We start from the raw sequence: 25,172 nt of genomic DNA, 5'->3' as shown, positions 1-25,172 counted from the left end.
AACAACCTAACCTAATGCTTGCCTCCAGGACTTATTATTTTAATGTAAGAATTAGGAGACACACTCAGATCACAGCAGAGGCCCTGAGACACAGTTGGGACAAAAATAACCTCAGGTTTTTGTGTTTCATTTTATTTTTTGATTGGACACATCTTGCTTCTCTCTTGTCTTGTAATCCAGCTGCATTGACCCATTATTTGATTCTTTCACCAAGCCTCTATTCATCCCTGTACCTCTGCAGTAATTGCTCTTTATGCTTGGAGTACTCTCCCTGTCATGTCTCCTTTCTGGCCAAGGCTTACTTAAAAAACATCTTTAGAGTAAGTGTTCTTGATGGCTCCCCTGACCTTCCTCATTTGTGTGCTCTCAAAGCTTCCTGTGCATACTCTTGGTTACATACTTTGTCTTACTTGTCTAAGCCTCTTTCAGGCAAGGGCTGTAGCTTTTTCACAATTACATGTACAGGACTCATCTTGATATATAATAAATACTCATTAACTATTAAATGAACAAATGTGGTAACTTCTCTATTAAGGGATAGGATATGATAATCCAGCTGGAAAAGTTAGCAGTTATAAGGAGAGAATAATAATATCTGCCATCTATTTGGTTTGCTTGAAACTGTTCATTTTATCCTTGTAGTAACCCTGTGAATTAAGAGGGATCTTTAGTTCAGAGAGAAACAAAATGAGACTTGAGATGGCTGACAATTTGCTCAAAGATCCTTAAGTAAAAGAGAGCCAAGGGGTTGGTGTATGACTGGATCCAAAGCTGTTTTCTTCCCATTCTACCATCAAGCTTGGCATTTGAGAAGAGAGCAAGAGAACCTCAAGTGATCATGCCTCTAGTATTATGTAACGTAACTAGTAAAGGTCTGTCTTCTGGATGTGTCATCAGATCGCTTCTCGGTCTTTAGGCTAAGATCAAGTGTGGATGTGTCATCAGAGACACTAGGCGGCTGAAGAGGTGAAAAAAGCCTGGCAATGGGCAAATGTTAAAAATAACTCAAACATTCTTTGCTCAGAACATTTTCTTAGTGAGAGGGCTGCTGAGCACTTGTAATGGAAGATGGCAATCCATGAGGACTGACATGCTTCCTGTGAGTAGGTTGGCTGACCTCTTCCTAGCCAATTTTCTTTCTTTTTCGTAACTTACTCTTATTTCCTACTGTATATGGTCACAATGAAATGACAGACAAAGTGTACATTTGTTTGGTCTGGGAAGCCCAGTCCTCATCATTGGTTCAAAACCATATGGAGCCGGCGCTGTGGCTCAATAGGCTAATCCTCCACCTTGCGGCGCCGGCACACCGGGTTCTAGTCCCGGTCGGGGCGCCGGATTCTGTCCCGGTTGCCCCTCTTCCAGGCCAGCTCTCTGCTATGGCCAGGGAGTGCAGTGGAGGATGGCCCAGGTGCTTGGGCCCTGCACGCCATGGGAGACCAGGAAAAGCACCTGGCTCCTGGCTCCTGCCATCGGATCAGCGCGGTGCGCCGGCTGCAGCGGCGGCCATTGGAGGGTGAACCAACGGCAAAGGAAGACTTTTCTCTCTCTGTCTCTCTCTCACTGTCCACTCTGCCTGTCAAAAAAAAAAAAAAAAAAACCATATGGAGAAGATAAAGTAACAAACAAGTTCCAATGAAAATAACTTCACTGATCAGGAAGAACAAGTGTCACATTTTATGTTCCATGACCCAAACAGATATTGCCCATCTCTACAATCATGATGTACTGCATACTATATATATATATATAAAGTATATAATATATATTCTATATTACATATAGCATATAGAGAGTAAGAGTGTTATATATAGTATATATATTATATATAATATATTATATATATATTTGGGCCTTAATCTATATATACTATATATAATCTATATATATACTATATATATAGATTGTACATATATACAATCATGATATGTACTGCATACTATATATACACACTATATATGTATATATACATATATGTATATATGTATATATGCATACTATATATACTATATATGTATATATACTATACATGTATATATGCACACTATATATGCATATATGTATATATGTATATATGCATAATATATATGTATATATAATATATGTATATATGTATATATTCATACTATATAATATATAGTATGCAGTACATATCATGATTGTATAGATATAAAATGATTGTATATGCATGATTGTATATATATATTTATATTTATATAATGTGCTCCTTTCACACATCCTAGATTATTCCACATTAGGCCCAAGAGGAATATAGCGGGGGTATTTCCTAGAAACCTGAGAGTTTTCTTCAGGGAGAAGTATTTCTGAAATCCAGTGTTATTTATTTATTTATTAATTATTGCTGGCCAGAAAAAGGATTTATTTTAAGAAGGTACTGGTTTTGAGGAAAGATGGTTCTTTCAATCCAAATAAGCTTTTTTTTTTCTTTTTAACCAAGCACAGAGGATTTTTAAAGGGATGAGGTCATTGCAGGGCAAGGTTAGAAATAAAACGAGAGTCTATTCAATTGACAATCTGCAGATTTTCAGGCTTTGCTCTGATAAAGGTCCTCCAGTGTACTTTTCATATGATTTGGGGTATGCCCCACTATCTGAGCTCTGTGGTTTCTTTACAGTTTCTGCTCTTGCTTTTGTGGCTGGTTCCTCCTTTGGCTTTCTTATCTGTTTTTTATCTGTGCAGTTCTTCTTTTTCTTTTTTCCGTGAAGTAGTTGTAAACAGCACTAAAGAATTCTTGGCAATCTTTATTATGTTACTGTACTGGATAAAGCATGTCTTAATAATCTTATGAGCAAGGTAGAGTTATGTGGGGTGACCAGTGCTGCAAACAGGTGGCTTTTCAGGTAGATGGACAATGCTACAGTTCTCTGTTCCTGGATTCCTATGACTTTTTTTTAAATCAGTGACTTGAGCAAGAACATAAAAGTTAAGTTAATAAAATGAAAAAAATTTACAATTTAAAAAAGCTCAGAGTTGAGGGGCTGGTGTTGTGGCACAGTGGGATAAGCCACGGCTTGACATGCTGGCATCCTATATCAGAGTGTCAATTGGAGTCCTAGATGCCCTATTTCTGATCCAGCTCCCTGCTAATGCACCTAGAAGGCATCAGAAGATGGCTCAATCGCTTGGGTTCCTGCCACTCCTTTGTGAGACTTGGATGGAGTTCTGGCTCCTGGCTTTAGCCTGGCCCACATCTGACTATTGCAGACATTTGGGGAGTGAACCAGCAAACAGAAGACATGTCACTTGCTCTCTCCCCCTCCCCACCTTTCTCTTTCCCTCTCTCTTTTGTTTCCTCCCTTCCTCTCCATTTTTCAAATAAATGAATCAAAAAAATAAAATAAAAATTTGGGATTTACAGATGAAAGACTTTAATTTTTCCTCCAGACTGGACAACCAACTATGAAAAACTTGAAATATGCTAATCCCTATTGTGAGCTTTAAAAGAACAACTCTACAATGATGAGATGTAACATCTGAAAATCTTTTTGATAACAGTTTTTGTGTAAACAAAACTAAAACGTGAGGTAGGACTCTAAATGTCCTACTTAAATGTACGTTGCTGTAGGACCAAAATACCAAATGGCCATCAAAACCTAACACAATTTAAAAAAAAATATTTATTTAGTTATTTGAAAATCAGAGTTAGAGAGAGAGAGAGATCTGCCATCTGCTGCTCACTCCCCAAATGGCCACAGTGGCCAGGATTGGGCCAGACTGAACCCAGGAGCTTCATCTGGATCTCCCACTTGTGTGACAGTGGACCAAACACTTGGACCATCTTCCTCTGCTTTTCTAGGCCATTAATGGATCAGAAGTGGAAAGGCCAGGACACAAACTGGCACCCACATGAGATACTCGTGTTGTAGGCAGTGGCATTACTTGCTATGCCACAATGCCAACCCCCTAACACAATTTTATTGTACAGATCTTGCCCAGAAGATCTGGTTTGCAAATATCATATTTTATGACTCTTCATAACTCTATGTCCAGCTCAGAGTACTGAGCTGATTATTATTATTTGTTAAGCAGTAACTATATTGCTCAGGACATAGCTGGAATATTATGTTAAAACTTACCATATTTTAAGGTATAGTTACAAACCTGCTGTGCACATAAATAGTGATGGCTCAGTAGGGAGGGTCATAAAACTGTATATACTAGGAAGTCCAGTGGAAGAATTAGGAGTATGCATAGTAATGATTAATGAGAGACAAGTTAATCATTTTGGCCCAGACTGGTTTAATCCTGTCACAAAGGAAGAATTCTACTTGATGCTATGGGGAGCAGCTTTAAACCTGATATGAAGAACTTTCTAGAATTAGTAGAGATAATGATGTGGACTGTTGAATAATCATCCATTAGGCATGTTGCAAAGGGAATTCCTGCATGCATATATGCATCCATATACATATAAATGTGTGTATGTATACACATACGTGCATACACACACATACACAAGTGTGATTTAGCTCAGATAGGCTTTCTAACTCAAAGATTCTATATTAAGTAGGAGAGCGATTTTTTAAAAATGGTAATTAATTTGTGGAATATGAATATACATTTTTCCATTAACAACATTTCACTAAAAGACATTTTCTTTTTCTCTGATGAATTCAAAGAACAGCTTCAGCTGCTTTCTTTTTGATTATAACTTTAAATTTTTTTTCAATTTTTCACCAGGTAGGAATTGTTAGATAGTTGCACTATGCATGCTCATTATTTTATCAAAATGTATCTACCTTTCTGTTCATTTTTTAACATGGTAAATTTTTTTCCTGAATTTAAGAAGTGATTTTACAACATTCTTATGTATTCATCTCATTATGATTGATGCAAAGGCAATCAATTTCTCTCCCTATGCATTTTATGATTTTTCCATATTAAAGTGAACACTGAAGATTAAAGGGTCTTTTTAGCTTAAAAATGTCAACTTTTGTTATATAATGCCCAAAATATCACAGTTATGAAACACTAAGTTTGCTTCAAACCAATGGCTTGTGAGATCACAAAGGTCAAGGTAATGTTTGTTTCAATTTGCTAACAGCACAATTCAGCAGCTGGCTATTCTGCCTGCATCCTTAAGGTTATTTTACCCTTAGCTCTCTGGACCCTGTGTTTTCTAGTTATGCTCTCTCTGGTTTCTTTGTAATCACTTCTGCCTCATTTTCATCTAAACTGGGACCCCTCCCCAGAGAAGCCCTTGTCATTCTCACCTTTACAGATTTCTGTACCTAACATGTTGGAGCCCTAGTTTGCCATGCTCACCCTGCTCTGCCTCTCCCAACTCTTTGTTGGACCCCCCCCCCCCCATAGGAATTGACAGATCTCACATGCAACTCATTCTCTTCCTGTAAAACAAAATGTTGGGGTCTTCTCTGTTTCTGCCAGCAGTACAAGATTTTTCTTCACCAATAAAGATCAGAATACACAGTGTAATACCATATCTTTTCCCCCTGCTTGGGGAGGCATATTTGTTAAGAGCAAACCTTCTTTTATTTACTTAAAAATTTTTTTTATTTATTTGAGAGGCAAAGAATGAGACAGAGAGACACACAGAGATTGTCCATCCTCTGGCTCACTACGAAACACCTGCAGCAGCCTTGGCTGGGCCAGGGTTGGAGCTGGGAACTAAAAAGTCAACCCAGGTTTCCCACAGGAGTAGTAGAAACCCAATTTCTTGAGCCATCCACTTGTTGCCTCACAGGGTTTGCATTGGTAGAAAGCTGCAATTAGGAGCCAGAATTCAGGAATTGAACCTAAACTGTACTGTGGGCCTCGGGTGTCTGAACCCCTGGGCTAAACATTCATTTGAAGAGCACAGCTTCTGAATCAAACTATCTCAGTTCAAATCCTAGCCCTTCCCTTTTCTGGTCACACAATTGATGAGTTAAGTCTTTTTAGTCTTCATTTTTCACATATGTAAAATGAAGGTAAGAGTGACAAAATATAAATCTTGATATCAGCAGTGTTAGATCAAATATTGTGGATCTGAAGATTCAAGCCACCAGGCTGACTGTGCAATTATTTTGATTATTTAGAGATGACTTTGCTGAAGGTGGACATTTAGAGTACGTTAAATATGAGAGACAGATTTTGTTTAGTTTTTAGGTGGTGAGATTTTAATTCAGTGATGTATGCACTGGAATATGTACTTAAACCTGTGGAATAGTTAATTTATCAATTAGTTTTCTGGGGCTGCCACTGAGTGGGTGGCTTGAACAACAGACATTTGCTTTCTCACAGTTCTCGACCCTGAAAGCCCAAGATCAAAGTGTCAGCAGCACGGATTTCTTCTGAGGTTTCTTTCCTTGGCTTGGCCATGGCCATTGACTCCCTGTGATTCCACATCATTTTTCTCTGGGTGTCTCTGTGTCCTCTTAATTTTTTTTCCTTAAAGATTTATTTATTTATTTTTATTTGAAAGGCAGAGTTACAGAGAAAGGGAGAGAGGAGAGAGAGAGGAGCTTCCATCTACTGATTCACTCCCCAAATAGTCCTAATGACTGGAGCTTGGCTGATCTGAAGCTGGGAGCTTCTTCTGGGTCTCCCCAGCGGGTAGCATGGGCCAAAGCACTTTGCCCATCCTTCTCTGCTTTTCCCGGGTGCATTAGCAGGAAGCTGGATTGGAAGTGCAGCAGCCGGTACTTGAACTGGCGCCTGTATGAGATGCTGGCACCGCAGGTGGGGGCTTTACTTGCTATGCCACAGTGCTGACCTCAAGTCTGATCTCTTCGTATTAGGGCACCAGTCATCTTGGACGATAGCCCACCATAATCCACCATTTCACTGTAACTGCCTCTTTAAAGGCATTATCTCACCATCCAATAACTTTCTGAGGTACTGGGGGTTAGGACTTCAACATAGTAATTTAGAGGAGGGTATAGAACACAATTTAGCTCATAAGATACCCACCTGAGGTCTTAACTGGTGAGACTAAACCAAACTCATCTTAAGTGTGTTGTCTGTTAATTGAAAATTAATCTTGATGTGAATGGAAGGGGAGAGGGAGTGGGAGAGGGGAGTGTGTGGGTGGGAGGGAAGTTATGGGGGGGGAGTTATTGTAATCCATAAGCTGTACTTTGGAAATTTATGTTCATTAAATAAAATAATAAAAAAAACCAAGTGTGTTGTCTGTGATATTTCCCACGAGGTAATCTAAAAAACATGGGGAATCCAGGTGGTTTTTCAAGCAGTATTTTTGTGGTGTTTCATCATGACTTCTTGAGTGGAGGGAAATGAAACTCAAGCTGACCAATTTAGTTTCTCTGACACTAGTTTGCTCCCCCTTCTTAGGGAGCGTGATTGTGAAAGCACAGCCTAGAAAAGTCTCTTGGGATATGTGTGAGCTGTGCCTCTCTCTGTGACTGTGTTGTGTTTTGTGATCCAGAGTTGGCTATTCCTTTGCTTATTTTCCTGCTACACAGTGGTTTTTTTACTTTTACTGTTGAACTTTTTCATTTAGTAGAGCCATTAAGTCTTTGGCTATGATGTAAATTAAAAACATGCTGTCTCAAATAAAATTAAGTTACAAAAAGAGTTGGCTATAATGTTATTATGCAGACAAAGCCCAAATTATCATTCTAATAACAATCCCAGCTCCACTGCTGCCTGATAACTAATGTATTATTATGTAATGCTTAAATTCCATGCACTTAATACTTTCCCCTTTGTAGAAGTGCATTTCAGTTCCTTTAATGATCAGGTTCACGGTCTGGGTTAGGGACCCTATGTGAGCATTGGGAGGGTAGAGGACATAGCTAGGAATTTGCTTCTAACATTAATACAAGTTCAAGTGCTCTATTTTGTCTGCTTTGCCTCACTTTGCAAGGAGGACCCCAAGTAATGTAGAATCACACCGCCTATCTTGTTTCTCCTCTCAATTTTCAGACTTGCTTTAGTCCCTGTGAGAGAGCCAGGTGATGCAATCAAGTATTTTCAGAAGTGTTCAGGTGCTTCAGGATTTTCGAAACCCATTAGCTCACTGTTACAGAATGTTTTCACAGTCAGTAAGCCCTGCGAGCTATTCTGAGCTCATGGTTATTGTGGCTTAGGCAGAGAAACCGATCACAGTCTGCCTCAGGTATCAATAGAGGGTACTGAAAGAGAGGCCATCGAAAGAAGTGGCTGGAAGAATGCAGCAAGTGCTGGAGAAGCATTTCTTCCTGAGAAGTTCATTTGGTGAACCTAAATGCGACCAAGTGATAAAGGAAAGCGCATCTTCCATTGGAGCCCAATAATATCCATAAAGCAGAGTTGAGTTGCTTTCCTGGTGGCTGACGGCATCGGTTTCTGAGCTCATGTATTCCATTTTGTTGAACAGATTCTTAGAATCTGACTTGGAAGGAAATGAAAACATGACAACTGCAAAGGAGTTGTAGACATTCACATTTTCCGTGCATTTGTAATATCTTGTGTCAGTCCAGTGTTTTGAAACAACTTTCAGTCTGCCTATAAGCATCTTAAGTGAGTCCTTTATTCTATTTATCAAAATAAATTAAATTTAGCTGCACCCTCCCCAGCCAACCTCTTTGTTTTCATTACTTGTCCGTAAGTATTTTTATTGAGTGTTTCCCTCATTTTCCTTTCTCTCTGGGCCCCTTTTGCTCCACCCCCTGCCTTCCCTATCCCCAGCCTCACATGAAATGTGCTGTGTTTTATTTATGCTATCCAAAATTCATTTACATCGGGGAGGATGTAATGTTTATCACTGTTTAGATATCACATGGTTGATTTCATCCACCACAAGCAGATAATATCAATGACAGTGGCTCATACCCCTAATCTTTTTTTTTTGGAAGCTTTAAATGGAAAATTCAATAATATGGGCCCATCAATTGTCAATTACAACAATATTTCAGATTCACATATCTTTCTATTGTAAGCATTCCAATCTGCTGACCCAAACTTGACCTTACATGCTCCAAAAAGCCCTTATATTTATTTTTTTATTATATTTATTTATTTATTTATTTGACAGGCAGAGTGAACAGTGAGAGAGAGAGAGAGACAGAAAGGTCTTCCTTTCCATTGGTTCACCCCACAAATGGCCACTATGGCTGGTGCGCTGCAGCTGGTGTGCCGCGCCGATTGAAGCCAGGAGCCAGGTGCTTCTCCTGGTCTCCTATGGGGTGCAGGGCCCAAGCACTTGGGCCATCCTCCACTGCACTCCCGGGCCACAGCAGAGAGCTGGCCTGGAAGAGGAGCAACCGGGACAGAATCCGGCGCCCCGACCAGGACTAGAACCCGGTGCGCCGGCGCCGCAGGCAGAGGATTAGCCTAGTGAGTTGCGGCGCCAGCCCAAAAGCCCTCATATTTATATTGAGAAGAGATCAGTATAGAGACAAAGGAAGAGCTCAAAGTAACACCAGAAACTTCGGCCTCTAGCCCTGACCCATGAGTTTTCAGTGACCATGTGGTCTTGGGTCATTCTGCCTCTGGGCTGTACCCTTATCTGTAAAAGAAGGTGGCCAGCCTGAAAGGAATTCCAACATCCTTTGCAGTTTATGGCCATTCTACCATCGGATATCCTTTTTGTGGGTGATCTTTGTTTTTCTCTCACTGAGCATTGCTTGTCAGCAAGTTCCTTCTGCTGAGCTTCCCCCTGACTCCGTAAGACCCAAATGATGAGTTATCCCTTCACGGTGAGTCAACTGGAGTCAATCCTTTTTGCTACATGTCTTCCAAAGAACAAACTCTGGAGACAGTGAAGTCATCTCTGATTGCTCTACTTGGTGCATTGTTGGCTGTCCTTTTGAGGGACAGGCCCCACTGGCAAAGCTAAGTTTGCCAAGAAATGGGGCACTGCTCCCACAGCTGTGCTTGAGGTTGGCTTCCCAGCCCTGCCTGTCCTTCTTGGATTCAGCCGCAGCATTCTAGGAACAAATTCCTCTGCTCAGCCACACTTCCCCTCCAGCAACTCATTTTCTGAATCGCATGATTCTGGTCCCCTTCCTGTGGGTTTTGACAAGACTGAGTTTGTCAGGCTCCTCTGAGTTCCTGCGGGCCTTTCCAGGAGGTTGGGTCTTAGGTTGCTCTTGGCTTCTCCAGATATTTTTAAATGCTTTTAAGTGATTTGAAAGCATGCTAACTTTGACTTTTAAAGTATTTGGAATCATACCCCAAGGCCACTGGCATAGCAGTAGGCTTGTCAAAGCCCACAAGTAAACAAATTCAAAGGAAGAGGTGAGGCCATAAAGGCAGTTGCAGAACTAGGAGGCTGTTTCTTGATTCATTACCTGGACTCTGGGGAAGGAGGACAAGCTAGTTGGTATGTATTATAAGAAACGTGTGCAGTGGGGGCAAACATAAACCTATATTGTTATCACCCCTTCAAGGCTAATCTGTTTCATGACCACTCCCAGAATTGTGGAATAGGTGACCTGCAGGGTAACCATATGCATTTTATGGCAATCTGGTTTTTCTAGGACAGAAAGAGAATTGCTCTTTTATCCCTGGTGCATTTGACTACAGATGACACAGGCCTTGATTCAGTCCTAGATAATCTCCTTTAGCTCATTTTTAGAAAAAAAAAAATTTAAGCCCCTTATCGAATAGGGTGCTCTTACAAATGGGATGCTTATCTCAATGCAGTTTTGTTATTGCTTTGGGGCATCAGATATATTAGTCAGCTTAGCCTCTGTAACACTGTCCCCATACTTCAGAGGCTCACCCCAACAAATTTTCACTTCCCACTTGGCATTACATAGCAGTGGTTTTGCATTGTATGCTACAGTTCTGCTCCAAGTGTCTTCTCTTTCCAGTGTCCAGTAAGGCAGAAGCACAGAATTGAGACATGATTTCTTTATGGTAGACAGAAAAGCAGAGACCTGTCTGAAAATTGTGATGCTTCAAAGTGTTTCCCTAGAACTAGCACACTGTGACCTCTGCTTACATTTCGTTGGCCTGCATAAGTCATATGGCCAAACCTGACAATGTCGCAGAGAAGTACAGTCCACCTAGAGAACAGCTCTGCAAGTCTCCTGGAAATGGGCTGGGATGGACAATCACCTTATAGGGGAGAGAGCAATGTGGAGAACAGTAATTCCATCTAACATATCAGGATGATATGAAAGACATATAATTGCCTGAAAAAGGTGAGGATCAGGACAGGAGCCTTTGACCCGTGAATCTGTGTCTCCTGTTCTTGAATGCAGTCAAATAAAGATGACAGGGAAGGATAGCTCTTTGGTTTCTGTGTTAGTTAAGGTCTGTGCCAAGGTTCCTTTTTTCTTTTTTAACAGGGGTGGGGAAATTTTTTTCTGCCAGTGCCATTTGGATATTTATATTACCATTTGCTGGCCATATGAAATTATCAACTTAAAAATTAGCCTGGTATACTAGATTTTGAGTCCCACCTTCAGTTGCCTTGGTAGGGCCAGACCAAATGATTTCATGGGCCTTTTATGGTATATGGGCCAGACATTCCCCACTTCTGCATGGGGTCTGGCTCAGTTCTAATGCTCTGGGGTTCACTTACTCCTGCCTTAGACCATATCCCTTTCTCTGTGAGTTCCTTCAACTTATTTCACTTCATCTTTTGATGCATTTTTTGGCTTTGGATGCCTGCTTTGGTCTTTCAGCTGACTCTGAAATGGTGTTCTTGCAGATGCAAAATCACTGTGGTTTGGAACCAAGCCAGAAGACATAGGAATTGGCATGGGCATGTGGGCTGAGACTTGGGCTTTCTGGCTCCAAGACAGGCTCAAGAAGTAGACAACGACAAGAAAAGAGCTAGATATAAGAATAGATGCATCTATTTTCTAGATTTTAGTGGAACTTTGAAAGTTAACATTTTGCTTACTTTTTATAGGGAAGTCTAGTTTTACTATCTTGCTGTCTTGTCAATGAGTTTTTTCATGGAACATGTAACCGAGATGGTTAAATTGTGTTTCAAGAAAGGCTGAAAAATAATAGGTCTTTCTGCCCTATGACATCAATGAATTCTTACAATAAACTGAAATAGGAGAAAAATCTGATTTTGGTGTCAAATAATTAGAAAAATGTTTTCTCTTTATAGAAATCAAACTGACTTGCAGTACTCATATATGTACAACATCTTTGCTAACAAAGTAGAATAACTAATCTAATAATGACTTATTTTTGTTGGCCTGTTTGTAAACAAACAAATATTATAATACCTTATTAAAATATTTTACCGTATCTGCATGCTTATTGACATCAAATTCAGTGTTTCTTTACTGAAAATAGAATTATATAGGAGGCCCAGACTGTGGCACAGTGGGTTAAGCAGTTGCCTGCATCTCATATGGACACCTGTTCAAGTCCCGGCTGTTCCACTTCCAATCCAACTCCCAGATACTGCACCTGAGAAAAGCAGCAGAAGATGGCCCAAGTAGATGGGTCCCTGCATCCATGTAGGAAACCCAGAGGAAGCTCCTGGCTTCATCCTGGCCTAGCCCTGGTGACTGAGGCGTGAACCAATGGGTGGAAGATCTCTCTTTTCTCTCTGCCTCTGCCTATTCTTCTCTACAACTCTGCCTTTCAAATAAATAAAATAAGTCTTTTTAAAAAAGAATTACATGGGAACATCTACACTCTTAATTACATGGAAACATTTAAATTCTTACACTTTAGTTTGTCAGTTCCTTTGCTGATCCTCTATGGCACTTAGGATTTGAGAGAAAGTCAGAACCCAGCAGTTTTCTATCACTTCTTTCCATGTTCTGCACAATGCTTGGCATTTATATCGATTGGAATAGATAACTATTCGAAGTAATAAACAAAATACACAGTAGTTTTAAAAAAATTATACAGTTGTATGAAAGGTAGGGAGTCATAGACACAGAAAGACAGAGATAGAAGTGACAGGTATAAAAAGAGCTCTCCCTCCTTTGGTTCATTCCTCAAATGCCCACAATAGCCAGGGCTAGGCCAGGCCAAAGCGGGGAGCTTGGAATTCAATCCAGATCTCCCATGTAGTTGGCAGGGACCCAACTCCTTGAGGGTTCATCTTAGCAGGAAGCTGGAATCTGGAGCGAAGTCAGGATTTAAAAACCCAGGCACTTTTAAATTGGGTGCGCGTGGCCCAAGTGACATCTTATCCACTACACAAATACCTGCCCTGACATACAGCCTTGTTCCAGAAAACAAAACAAAACAAAACAAAAAACACCTAATAAACACCAAAGGAAACAGGGAGGAGAATGGCCGCCCCAGGCGCACAGGTTTCTGTCCTTGGTATTTCTGCTTCCCATGCGGAAGTGCAGCTACTATCTGGAACCCAATACTCATCACTATTTCAGATCCCAGCAATGACTATCTCACAATTCTTACTCCATGTTCACACTCTTGGTTAGGACCCAATGCTGTCACAAATAGTTTTGACTAAGCCACCGAGAGGAAATACAAGAAGAAATGAGAAACAACTCACATCTCCCATACAAGAAATGAAAAGCATTTGGTATCACTTACTGACATTGCTATATGCCAGGCTCTGTGCAAAGGTTTCTACAGAAATGAGAAGAGAGATTATTGTCTCCACTTTGGAGAAGTGCAGCTGAGTACTGGAGAGATGATGACATGCCCAGTCACCTACAGCTGGTCAGTGGTGACGCTCAGATGAAAACCATAGCTATTAGAGAGTCCAGAGATCACGCTTTGAAAAGCAGATATTGCTACATAAAGAAATTCTAGTTTATGCAGAAAAAAAGATGAATTAGGCATAAGATCTCCCTTAAGATTTAATGATCTTGCAGCCATTATTAGGTTGGCTTTTTGCAGTCAAGTTGTCTGTGTTTATTCTTAATGCCTCTAGCCGTAGCTCATCTGCCATCTACAAGCTGCTTTCTTTCAAAATAAGCATGGCTCCTCTTTGTATATTTTTCCTTTAGTACTCATCCCTCAGTCTCCTATATTCCTCTCCAACCTAGACCTTTATAAAACAAGTATGTTGGGCAGGTAGCATTTCCACTTCTAGTTGCATAGCAGTGGTTATTGGTATCATAAAAACTCAAATTGTTGAAGATTTGCTTCATTTTAATTCCCAATAGTTTTCACTTTCTCAACTTTTCTGTGAATTATTATGTTCCTTAATGTCTTACTTCTACCAAGCCTATGAAAGGATGAGTCTCTTAGAATTAGGCTTATACAGTATAAATACATACCAACAATGAGATAATTTTTATCAGCAAAAACCTATGCTAGCATTCTTTATATAATTATGATGTATTTGTTCCTCACTGTTGGTATCCTCTTAAAAAATACGCTGTGCATAGCAAGATCTATCTATAAGCAGGAAAAACTGAAGTGCTGCAATTATTTCAATCATATCATGAAATCATGACTTATGGCTTTCTGTCAAAATGTGCTGTATTTCCTTAGACATATAGAAGATGATGAATTTCCAAGATAACTCACTGAGTGTCTTTGTTAAGCTGACATATTTGATAGAATTACCAGATAACGTACAGGGTCGGAGGGATTTCCATCATGCATGCCATCCTTGAGAAATAGGTGCTGTGCTTTTGCTCAACCAGAAGATTAGAAGATTATTCATTTATAGCCAAATAAAGTGAGTCCTCTCACCATGGATGGCAGACTCATTGTAAAATATTTATTGAATGCTTTTCACATGCCAGATGTATTTCCAAGTGCTAGGGATTATTTAGAGATAAATACAAACACCTCCCCCTGCCCTTAGGGTGCTTATACTCTGGTGTTAGGTATCAAAACAACACATGCTAGAAGTAGGCTAGCATGGCCTAGTGGTTAATAATCCACTGTACCATATTGCAGCACCTGGGTTCAATTCCTGATTCTGGCTTCCTACTAGTGGAGACCCTGGAAGGAAGCAATGATGGCTCAATAATTGCTTTCCTGCACTCATTTGGGAGACCTGCATTGAGTCCTGGATCCTGGCTCTAGCCTGGCCCAGCTCTGGTCATTGTGGGAAGTGAACCATGGAATGGGAACTCTCTCACTTTCTCTGTCTCTCTTCTAATAAAAAACAAACAAACAACTACTTCGCATTCTAAATGAATGAGATTATTAATTTTAACAGGTAATGTAGTTCAAAATTATCAGAATGTAGACTATGTATTAAATATCTTTAAAAAGACCTTAGGCATTTTTCTCAGACAATTTACATAATTAATCTACTACATTTCTTGACAATTTCTTGCTGTTTGTCATCTAGTCTCCATTCTGTAGTCACAAAGTTGTAAAATAAGATAAACATTCTGTAAACAATGTTAATTTTCTTTTCTTTTTTTAAAGATGTATTTATTTATTTGAGAGGTAGAATTACAGAAAGAGGGAGAGACAGAGAGAGACAGGTGTTCCATCCACTGGTTCACTCCCCAAATGGTTGCATTGGTAGGAGCTGGCTGATCCAAGGCCATGAGCCAGAAGCTTCCTCTCTGGGTCTCCTACCTGGGTTCCAGGGCCCAAGCTCTTGAGGCATCTTCCACTGTTCCTAGGCCCTTAGCAGAGAGCTGGATCAGAAGAGGAGCAGCTGGGACACAAACCAGTTTTCATATGGGATTCTGGCACCACAGGCAAAGACTTAACCTACTAAGCCACAACACTGGCCCCTAGTTTTATTTTCAAGTAATATGTTCAGTATTTTTTCAAATTACTTGGATTTGCTCTAGATTTAAAATAATGAACCTAATTGTGAAAACAAAATTAAAAAACTATTGATATCCAAAACTTCTCAAAGTATAGAGGTTATAGTATATTCATCATATATTTTAGGGGCTCTGGAGTTGAAGAAATACAGACTTTGTTGTTCGAAAATATAATTATACTGTTAAAATGAGTTCACTTTATTTTTCCTGACTTTGTTGAATACCCTATATTTCACTGTATTTAGGAGCTTTTTCTTACCCCTTCCTCTTTGTACATTGTAAAATAGACACCAAAATTGAATGCTAGTCACAAAAAAGTGGGATTAAATGCAGATTTTGTTTCCAAATACCCCTACTTATCTGGATTTAAGCAATGGAGGTGTGGTTTAATGGAAAGAGATAAGAAATATGTTTGTTCTACATCTGCCATGAGAAAAGGGCTTCTGACCTGCTTCTCTTAGTGTGCCCCTATGGAAAATGAAGACTTGGGGGAGGTAGCTTTTGAAGTCTCGTGCTAACCTCATGCAGTTCTACCCCTACATGCGTCATTTGAACTCAGGCATGAAAGGGTCTCATTTATCTCCACTTTATAAAATGTCTTTTCCCACATTTACCATCCCTTTGAGGGTTTGGGTTTATCATTAATGGAACCAATTCTTTCATGCTTTATTAATGAAAAAATTAGAAAGTCAAGTGATTTTCCCTTAATAATAAGAAGAGATGTGCAATTATAAGGGGAACAAGGATAGGATCCTATTACTTTTTATTCAAGATTTTGAGGCATATATTTATTCTTGAGTATTTTAATTACTCAAAAAAAAGAAAGTTAAAGTAATCATTTCAAGGATGATTTCCAGAACTTACAATCATTGAGTTCTCTTATAAATTCATAGTTGAAAAATATGAATCAATTTTGTTAAAGATGATAGATTAAAGATGAGGAAGAGAAGTCCTAGAATATTTCAAGAATCTTAACACTTTATTCCTCAGGGCCCTTTGTGTGGATGTCTTGTCAGTCCAAAGAAGCTAAACTAGGAGCCCAGAATAAGTCTGAGGTCACAGAGTCATACAAACCAGGGCCTGCATCCTCTATCCAGCTAGAAAACTGAAAATATTATTTTCATAGTCAAGTGATCAAAACGGTCAGGTTTTATGTACTCTCCCCAGGAGTAGTTGGGACGCACACTTGATAAAAATTGAAACAATGGAGTTTCAGTTTCCGCTCTGCCAACTACTAAGGTAAGTTGGTGTCTCCATGTGCTCATCTTGGCAGGCATCTGCAGGCCCTTTACCAGAGAAACAGGAAACAACGATGACTGAGTCGGGCAAGCCCAGACCACACAGGAGCCTCCTCTGTAATTGTGGATAGTTCTGGAAACTGGACCATCAGCTCTAATTACCTATGCTGGGAATCATGTGCGCATGAGGCCACATTTCTCAAGAGCCTGCTGTTGCCAGGCCCCTAAAAACAGCTCAGACCTGCTCCACGGCGGCATTCATCTCGGCTGCTGAAGAGGGTGAACTCATTTTAGGCACACACTTCTGTAAACAACAGAAAGATCCATGATTATAAACATAGACCTGACCCGACTACATTGTTGATGCAAATTGTCTCCCTTTTGCAACTCCACAGAGAAGCTACACACTTTCACCTTACAGCAGATCTTAGTCAGACATATTTTGGTGAATGTCTAGTTCTCTTCCCACTCTGCAAACTCAACCACAATCACTCCTACCACCATACTTGACAAAAGAACAAATTTCAGTGGCTCCATGTCATTCCCAAGTTATTGCTCAGAGCCATCAAGCTAGTTGGGAAAAGAATGAACCAAGCTCCTTTGTGCAAATATCATTAAATATTTGAGTTGTCAAGTAGGTGTTGGTGGGCCTGATGGTCACTTTATAAATAAGAAAGCCAAGATTAAAATCAACTCTACAAACTCAAAGATTACAGCGGCAGGATTGGTCATGAATGCTTCATTTTTCAATTCCAGCATTAGTCAAATGTTAAAAACAAGTGCAGAAATATATGCCTATATATGTTTTATTTTCAATCTAGCAGGTCCTGTTTCATGTAGATATTAATTAGCTTAATTTTGTTATAAGAATACCACTGCTATTTTTGTCTTTACTTTTTTTTTTTAAGATTTATTTATTCACTTGAAAGAGTTAAACAGAGAGGAGGTCAGAGAGTGAGAGAGAGGTCTTCCATCCGATGGCTCACTCCCCAGTTGGTCGCAACAGCCGAAGTTGTGCCAATCTGAAGCCAGGAGCCAGGAGCCCCCTCCAGGTCCCCTACGCGGGTGCAGGGATCCAAGCACTTGGGCCATCCTCCACCACTTTCCCAGGCCATAGCAGAGAACTGGATCAGAAGTGGAGCAGCCACGTCTTGAATTGGCACCCATATGGGACGCCGGCTCCTCAGGCCAAGATTTTAAGCTGCTGTGCCACAGCGCCGGCCCCATCTTTACTTTTTTTTTTAACTTTTTTTTTTTTTTGAAAAGCAGAGTGACAGAGAGGAAGAGACAGGGAGAAAGACATCTTCCATTTGCTGCCTTATTCCCCAAATAGCCACAAGGGCCAAGGCTGGGCTAGGCCAAACATAGGAGCCCAGAACTTCATCCAGGTCTCCCATGTGGGTGGCAGGGGCCCAAGTATTCGGGCCATCTTCTACTGCTTTCCTAGATACATTAGCAGAGAGCTGGATCAGAAGAGGAGCAGCCAGGACTCGAACTGGATATCATATGGGATGCCGGCATTGCAGGCAGCAGCTTACCCCACTGTGCCATAACACTGGCCACACTATTGCTATTTTTTTTTTTTTTTGACAGGCAGAGTGGATAGTGAGAGAGAGAGACATAGAGAAAGGTCTTCCTTTTGCCGTTGGTTCACCCTCCAATGGCCGCCGCGGCCGGCGCACCGCGCTGATCCGAAGGCAGGAGCCAGGTGCCTCTCCTGGTCTCCCATGGGGTTCAGGGCCCAAGCACTTGGGCCATCCTCCACTGCACTCCCAGGCCACAGCAGAGAGCTGGACTGGCAGAGGGGCAACCGGGACAGAATCCGGCGCCCCAACCGGGACTAGAACCTGGTGTGCCGGCGCCGCAAGGTGGAGGATTAGCCTAGTGAGCCGCAGCGCTGGCCCACACTATTGCTGTTAAAGGTGATACTGCATCACTATATCTGAGTGACTGTGTGCCATGAAGACAAAATGATGTGACTTGTAAATGATTTTGAGAAGTATTCCATGAATAGGCCTCAAATTTATGGCTTCAGCCTAATGAAAATTTTGTATTTGTGAGAAATGGTTAAAGAAAGATAAAACATTCCACATTTTCATGAGGCTTTTTAGTACTTGCAAAGAAAAATTGATGAGAATAATGGACAGCTTATACTCTTTTTTTTCCCTTTTATTTAATGAATATAAATTTCCAAAGTATAGCTTATGGATTACAATGGCTCCCCCCCCATAACTTCCCTCCCACCCGCAACCCTCCCCTTTCCCGCTCCCTCTCCCCTTCCATTCACATCAAGATTCATTTTCAATTCTCTTTATATACAGAAGATCAGTTTAGCATATATTAAGTAAAGATTTCAACAGTTTGCACCCACATAGAAACACAAAGTGAAAAATACTGTTTGAGCACTAGTTATAGCATTAAATCACAATGTACAGCACATTAAGGACAGAGATCCTACATGAGGAGTAAGTGCACAGTGACTCCTGTTGTTTGTTGTTGACTTAACAATTTGACACTCTTGTTTATGGCGTCAGTAATCACCCTAGGCTCTTCAGCTTATGCTCTTTTTAAAAAATAAGTTTATGTATTTATTTGAAAGAGTTACACAGAAAAAGGGAAAAACAGAGAGAGTGAGAGCGAGCTTCTACTAACCGGTTCACTTCCCAAATGGCTGCAACAGCTGAGGCTGAGCCAGACCAATGCCAGGAGCTGGGACTCCAATCAGGTCTCCCAGGAGGGAGTCAGGGGCCCATGTACCTGTCCCATCATTTACTACTTTCCCAGGTGCATTAGCAGGGAGCTGGCTCAGAAACAGAGTATCCAGGTCTTGCACTGACACTCATATATGAGATTCTGTTTTGCTTAACCTACTGTGCCACACATTAGCTCCTGGCTTATACTCTCAAATACATTCAGCAAATGTGTGATTAAAAACTATCCCAAACTGCTTTGCTCACTAAAGGGTATCTGTTAGACCCTTTAAAAAATCACTTTGCAGATTTATCAAACAGTATTATCTTGAATAAGCTAAGTGTCTAAATAAATGATATTGAGAGGAACAAGATAAACAACAGCCAGGTTGCAGAGCAATCTTCACTTTAACTTGAACTTGTTAGAGTAAGTGAAGTGGTTATGTGATGATATTCAGCGGGAGTTAGGGGATGTAACAGACTTGTTCTACACAAGGTGAAAGTGAGAAACATTTCTTTATCTGTGTAAGAATATCCCCTATGAAAATTTCTCATACTTCAAAACCCTTACGAATAAAAGAGGTAAGGAAATCTAGGCAGTGAACTTTGGTTTGGCATCCAACAAGAATGTGGCTATTTCCATTTCCTTAACTGGAGATCTAGCTAATGCCCTGCATCTCAATTTCCTTAGAATACTACATTTCTTGAGTTAATTAAAAATAGTTCTGCAGTGTTATCTCAAGCAGCACCTACCTACAATTGTACCCTTTACTATATAATGATTCTTGTTCACATCTAGAAAATAGTAAAAGTAGAATTCTTATCATTGAATGATTTTTTTTATGGATAAAACTTTCATCTTTCCATAACACAAATTTCTAATCTGGATATTTAGAGAATTTTATTTGACATTTCCTTCTTTTATTAATAGATATTGAGCTCCCTGTTATATATTTCCTATTTTCAGTTTATTCACGACGAGATACAGGGACACCAAATCTTCATTCACAAGAGGAAGGGCATATTTCCCCTATTTTCATCATAGTTCCCAAAGTGCTTTTTTTGGATGATTTCATTTCTTCTTCCAAGAAGAAAATTAGCCAACCTTCCTTTAAAAGTTATATTGTACAGCAAGTATTCTGATGTTTCATTTAGTTACAAATGAGAAACAGAATTTATTACAACATGGCTTTCATTCTGTGTGGAGAGCTGTGGGGGTGGTGGGAGTCAGCCTTACCAAAAAAAAAAAAAAAAAAAAAAAAAAAAGACAAACTTTTCTTTGTGCTTCTTCTGTTCCAGATTCTAGAAATCTGGGGTACTATCCAAGCACATGAAATCATGTCATTTATATCCATCTTTCCTCTCCTCATAAGAAGGCTACAAGAGATCTTTGGAACTAAATTCCTTGTTCAGCTTGAGCTAAGACTAAAGTTTTCATGTTTAACGTCAAATCTAAAAAAAGTTTTTTGTTTTGTTTTGTTTTGTTTTTAATTTGAGAGGTAGAGTAACAGTGAGAGGGAGAGACAGAGAGAAAGGTCTTCCTTCCGCTGGTTCACTCCCCAAATGGCTTCATCAGAAGAAGCTATACCAATCCAAAGCCAGGAGCCAGGAGCTTCTTCCAGTCTCCCACATCAGTGCAGGGGCCAAGCACTTGGGCCATCTTGTACTGCTTTCCCAGGCCATAGCAAAGAGCTGCAGTGGAAGAGGAGCAGCCGGGACTAGAACCGGGGCCCATATGGGATGCTAGCACTTCAGGCCAGGGCTTTAACCAGCTGTACCACAGCACCAGCCCCTAAAAAAAGTTCAGCCCATAGAAGTTGTCAGTAGAATGGTGGTTACCAGAGGCTAGGGAGAGTAGTGGGGATGGGGGTATGAGGGAAGGTTAATCACTAGGGTATAGTTAGGAGAAACAAATTCTTAGTGTTCTATTGCACCCTAAGGTGACAACATATAGCAAAAATATACTGTATATTTTCAAACAGCTAGGAGAAAAAATTTTGAATGTATCCATCATAAAGAAATGGTATGTGTTTGAGGGGATAGATAGGCTAACCCCGGCTCAAACATTACACAAGGTGTGTTTGTATTGAGTCCTCACAGGGGACCCTGTATATACATGCAATTTTTATGTATCAATTAAAAAAATAAAGTTAACATTTCCAGATGTCAAACTTTTCCTATAATGTGATTCTTGGCACAGTAAAGAACAAAACTAAGAATTCAGAACTTGTTTTTAAAAGTATTAAATAACTATAGGTATGTAGGTTTTTAAATGTTCAGTGATGACTAATAACAATGTCTATTTTGCTGTAGTTTTTATGAGATTAAAGATGTTTTAATAACCTATATATTGGTCTTCTTAACTATTTGCAAACCTAAACATTCAAAATTAATTCAGAAAATAAATATCTTCCTTATGATTGGGTACTACTTAAGAATTCATTTGAAAATGATTTCTATTTCTTAAGAGTTAGAAACCATGATTTAGAAAACTTTCACTTTTCTGTTATAAAAGTACTACATAATTATTAAACGTATTCAGAACAAGCAAACATTAATATATAATTCCACCTGTACTGTTAATATCTGATTTTTTTCTTTTGAAAGTTTTCACCCCTGTATAAGATTTTAAAAAGTTTGATTATTAATTTGTGTGTGGAATTTTAATATTATATCATATATATTTTCCATTAGTATTATTGTATTTCTTATAAAAGACTAAAAACAATTTTTGCCAAAGGAATCTTTGAAGTTACTTTTGTTTTTATAAGGCTTATAGTAAATGAAAACATGAAGTCTCATACTCTCTGTTCCTCCCAACAATTTCCCTCACCCTCCCATTACACCTTACAATCACTTATAAAAATCTCAGATATCTTTTCAGAAATTTCCAGATATATAAGTGTATGTCCATGTAATGTAACATTTCCTTCTCATTATGTTACCTATGTTTGTGTACACACGCACTTTGAGAATCTTTATACATTACTTCCTTCATAGTGGTTTCTTTGGGAATTCAGTCCATATACATTTGCCTCATGTGCTTTAGTTGTTCAATAAGCATTCTATTGTATAATGCACATCCATTTAGTATGTAGGATTCTACTGATGAGCATTTACATGATTTCTTCTTGCAATCATAAAATGTGGACTCTAAGGCAAATAAGTGTGGATGAGAAAGGACATTCTTCTAGGAAGATGTGTTCCCTTAGCCCCTCTGGTTCCACTCTCCATTCTTCTCCACCTTACCTCCTTAGGAGACTGATCTGCATATGGACCACATCAAAGGACTCCCTTGCTGATCTAGCTTTTGGTTGAGTTCAGCCAATGGGAATCGCTGCAGGAAACTGGAAGAAGGAAGTAAGGAGAAGTGGGTGTATTTATAGGCTCTCTTCCTGTCAGTTGTTGACAGCCGGCTTCCTCTCTTGAGCTTTCTCTTTCTCTCAAGCCGCTGTGTTCCTTTCCTTGCCCTACTAGTGTTTGGACGTTGCATTATCCTTGTAGTTTCTCTGTAGTTTATATATAAACTATTTATCAAACTCTGCTCAAATTACCCAATTTGAGTCTGTTGTCAGTTTCCTCCTGGGACTGTAACTGATACACATTACTCCTAACAGGCATAGCCTCACACCAGGATGTTTGGTTTTGTGATTGGATCTTGTGCCATAATTCAACCCTTCCCACCCTGCCTGTCCACTGCCTCCTCCTGCCATCTGCCTTGGCCAAAGCCCCTGCAAACTTGTCCTGTGCAAGACATAACCTGGACAAGATATGGAAGCCTTGGTTATGATCAAAATGATGTGTGTGTGTGTATCTTTATGTGAATTACATAGTATAAATTACTAGCAGTGGCGTTGTTGGGTCAAAGGTTATATACCTTTCTGTCTTTGAAATTTGCCAGATAGCTATCCAAATAGAGAGCCTTACTTTACATTCTTGCTGCACTTTTGCTAACTGTAGATTATAAAACTTCAATTTTTTTGTCCTTTTGGTAGGTAAAAATGGTGTCTCAATTTTCTCTTTAACATTTTGCTTCTTTATGAGTTCATCTTTGTATCTTTTCATACATTTCTTGATTTTTATATATTCTTATCCCATCTTCCTATTGAATGAAATTTTTCTTATTTATTTAAAATACTATTTTTATATTAAAGAAATAAACTATCATATGTGTAGCAAACATTCTTTTCCAATAAATTGTTCCATAGGATGTAAAATTTTTATATAGGCAAATGATATCAAAAGTTTCTTTTCATGGCCTTTTGTTTTGTGTCCATTTAAGAAAAGTCTTTTTTACTCCAAGATAATAGTTGTTCAAAATCTCATGTCTTCACATAGTATTTATTATTCTTTTTACATGTATATTTTTGATTTATCAATAATTAATTTTTATGGGGGAGAAATACATGTCTAGTTTTTTTTCAGATGCCTAGCTAATTATTTGCAGATGTGATTTGGAGGTGCTTTGATGTGGCAATGACATGACAATTAATAGTCTTTCATCATTACTATGGAATGCTGTGTTTATACTAAGTTACTAAAGGAATCTGGGTCTATTGCTATACTCTTCTATTGATTTGTAGGCATAGTTTGCAAGATGGCCCCATTGATCCTTGCCTCCTGGTAGTTCTGCCCTTGTATTATTAGCGTTCACCCCTTGAAATCAGCTGGACCTAGTGATTTGCTTCTAATGAACAGAACACTGCAAAAGCTATGATATGTCACGTCTGCAACTAGATTACAAAAAATATGACTTCTACCTTGTCAATACTCTTTTGCTCTCTTTCTTATCCTTTCCTTTGCTAGTTCTGATGATGCCACTGGTCATATTGTGAGTTGTTCTGTGGAGTAGTCTATGTGGCAAAGAAATGAAGGTAATTTCTACTGAATAGTTTGGGAGGAACTGAGATCATCAGTCTGACCTTCAAGCAACTGAATCCTTCTAACAACTATAAATGAGCTTAGAAGCAGGTCCTTCACCATTTTGGAGCCTTGAGAGGACTGTAGCTCCAGAAGATACATTGGCTGCAGCCTTGTGTGATAAAGAACCCAGCTGAACCATGCCCAGATTTCTGACTCATAGAAACCCTGAGATTATAAGTGTATGTTGTTTTAAGCCAATGTATCTTGGGAAATTTTGATATGTGGCAATAATTAACAAAGATATTATTCATACCACAAAATATTTTAATCCTGTAGTTTTATAATATGCTATATTATTTGGTAAAACTAATCCTTTCTCATTTTATTCTTTCCAGATTATTTTCATGGCTATTCTTGTATATTTAATCTTCATGGTAAACATCATATAAATTTTTCAAGTATTTCCCAAAGCTCTATTGCTTTTCTTAAATTCCATTTATGTCTCCTCAGTAAAATTGTAACATTTTCTTACTTGTCTTAAATATCACCCTTAAGATAATTCCTAATTGTTTGTTTTGGTTTTGCTATTGTGAGATTTTGTTTAAGTATTTTTTCTCTCATTTTGATTAATATGTCAGAAAACACTTGATTTTTATAAATCACATTTCTAACCATCCACTTTATCTAATCATTTTACATAATCTTATAATTTCCAAGTTATGACAATCACAGTAATACATCTTTCTTTCCTATACATATATTCCTTAGTTTTT

General features: G+C 39.2%; 1 long non-coding RNA gene across 1 annotated transcript in view; it reads left to right on the top strand.

Annotated features, from left to right (window-relative positions):
- Positions 1 to 24,689, top strand: part of LOC149126920 (uncharacterized) — a 99,337-nt gene extending 74,648 nt beyond the window's left edge. The window contains exon 3 of the long non-coding RNA XR_016232291.1: positions 24,343 to 24,689. This is a non-coding gene — a long non-coding RNA (uncharacterized LOC149126920). The remainder of the gene's footprint in view (positions 1 to 24,342) is intronic.
- The last annotated feature ends 483 nt before the right edge of the window (positions 24,690 to 25,172 follow it).

This window comes from Oryctolagus cuniculus, chromosome 4 (genome assembly GCF_051225735.1).
Source record: "Oryctolagus cuniculus isolate XC-2025 breed Fujian yellow rabbit chromosome 4, ASM5122573v1, whole genome shotgun sequence".
NCBI lineage: Eukaryota > Metazoa > Chordata > Mammalia > Lagomorpha > Leporidae > Oryctolagus > Oryctolagus cuniculus.
The sequence above is the reverse complement of the archived record's forward strand: the minus strand, read 5'-3'. Positions and strand labels throughout refer to the sequence as shown.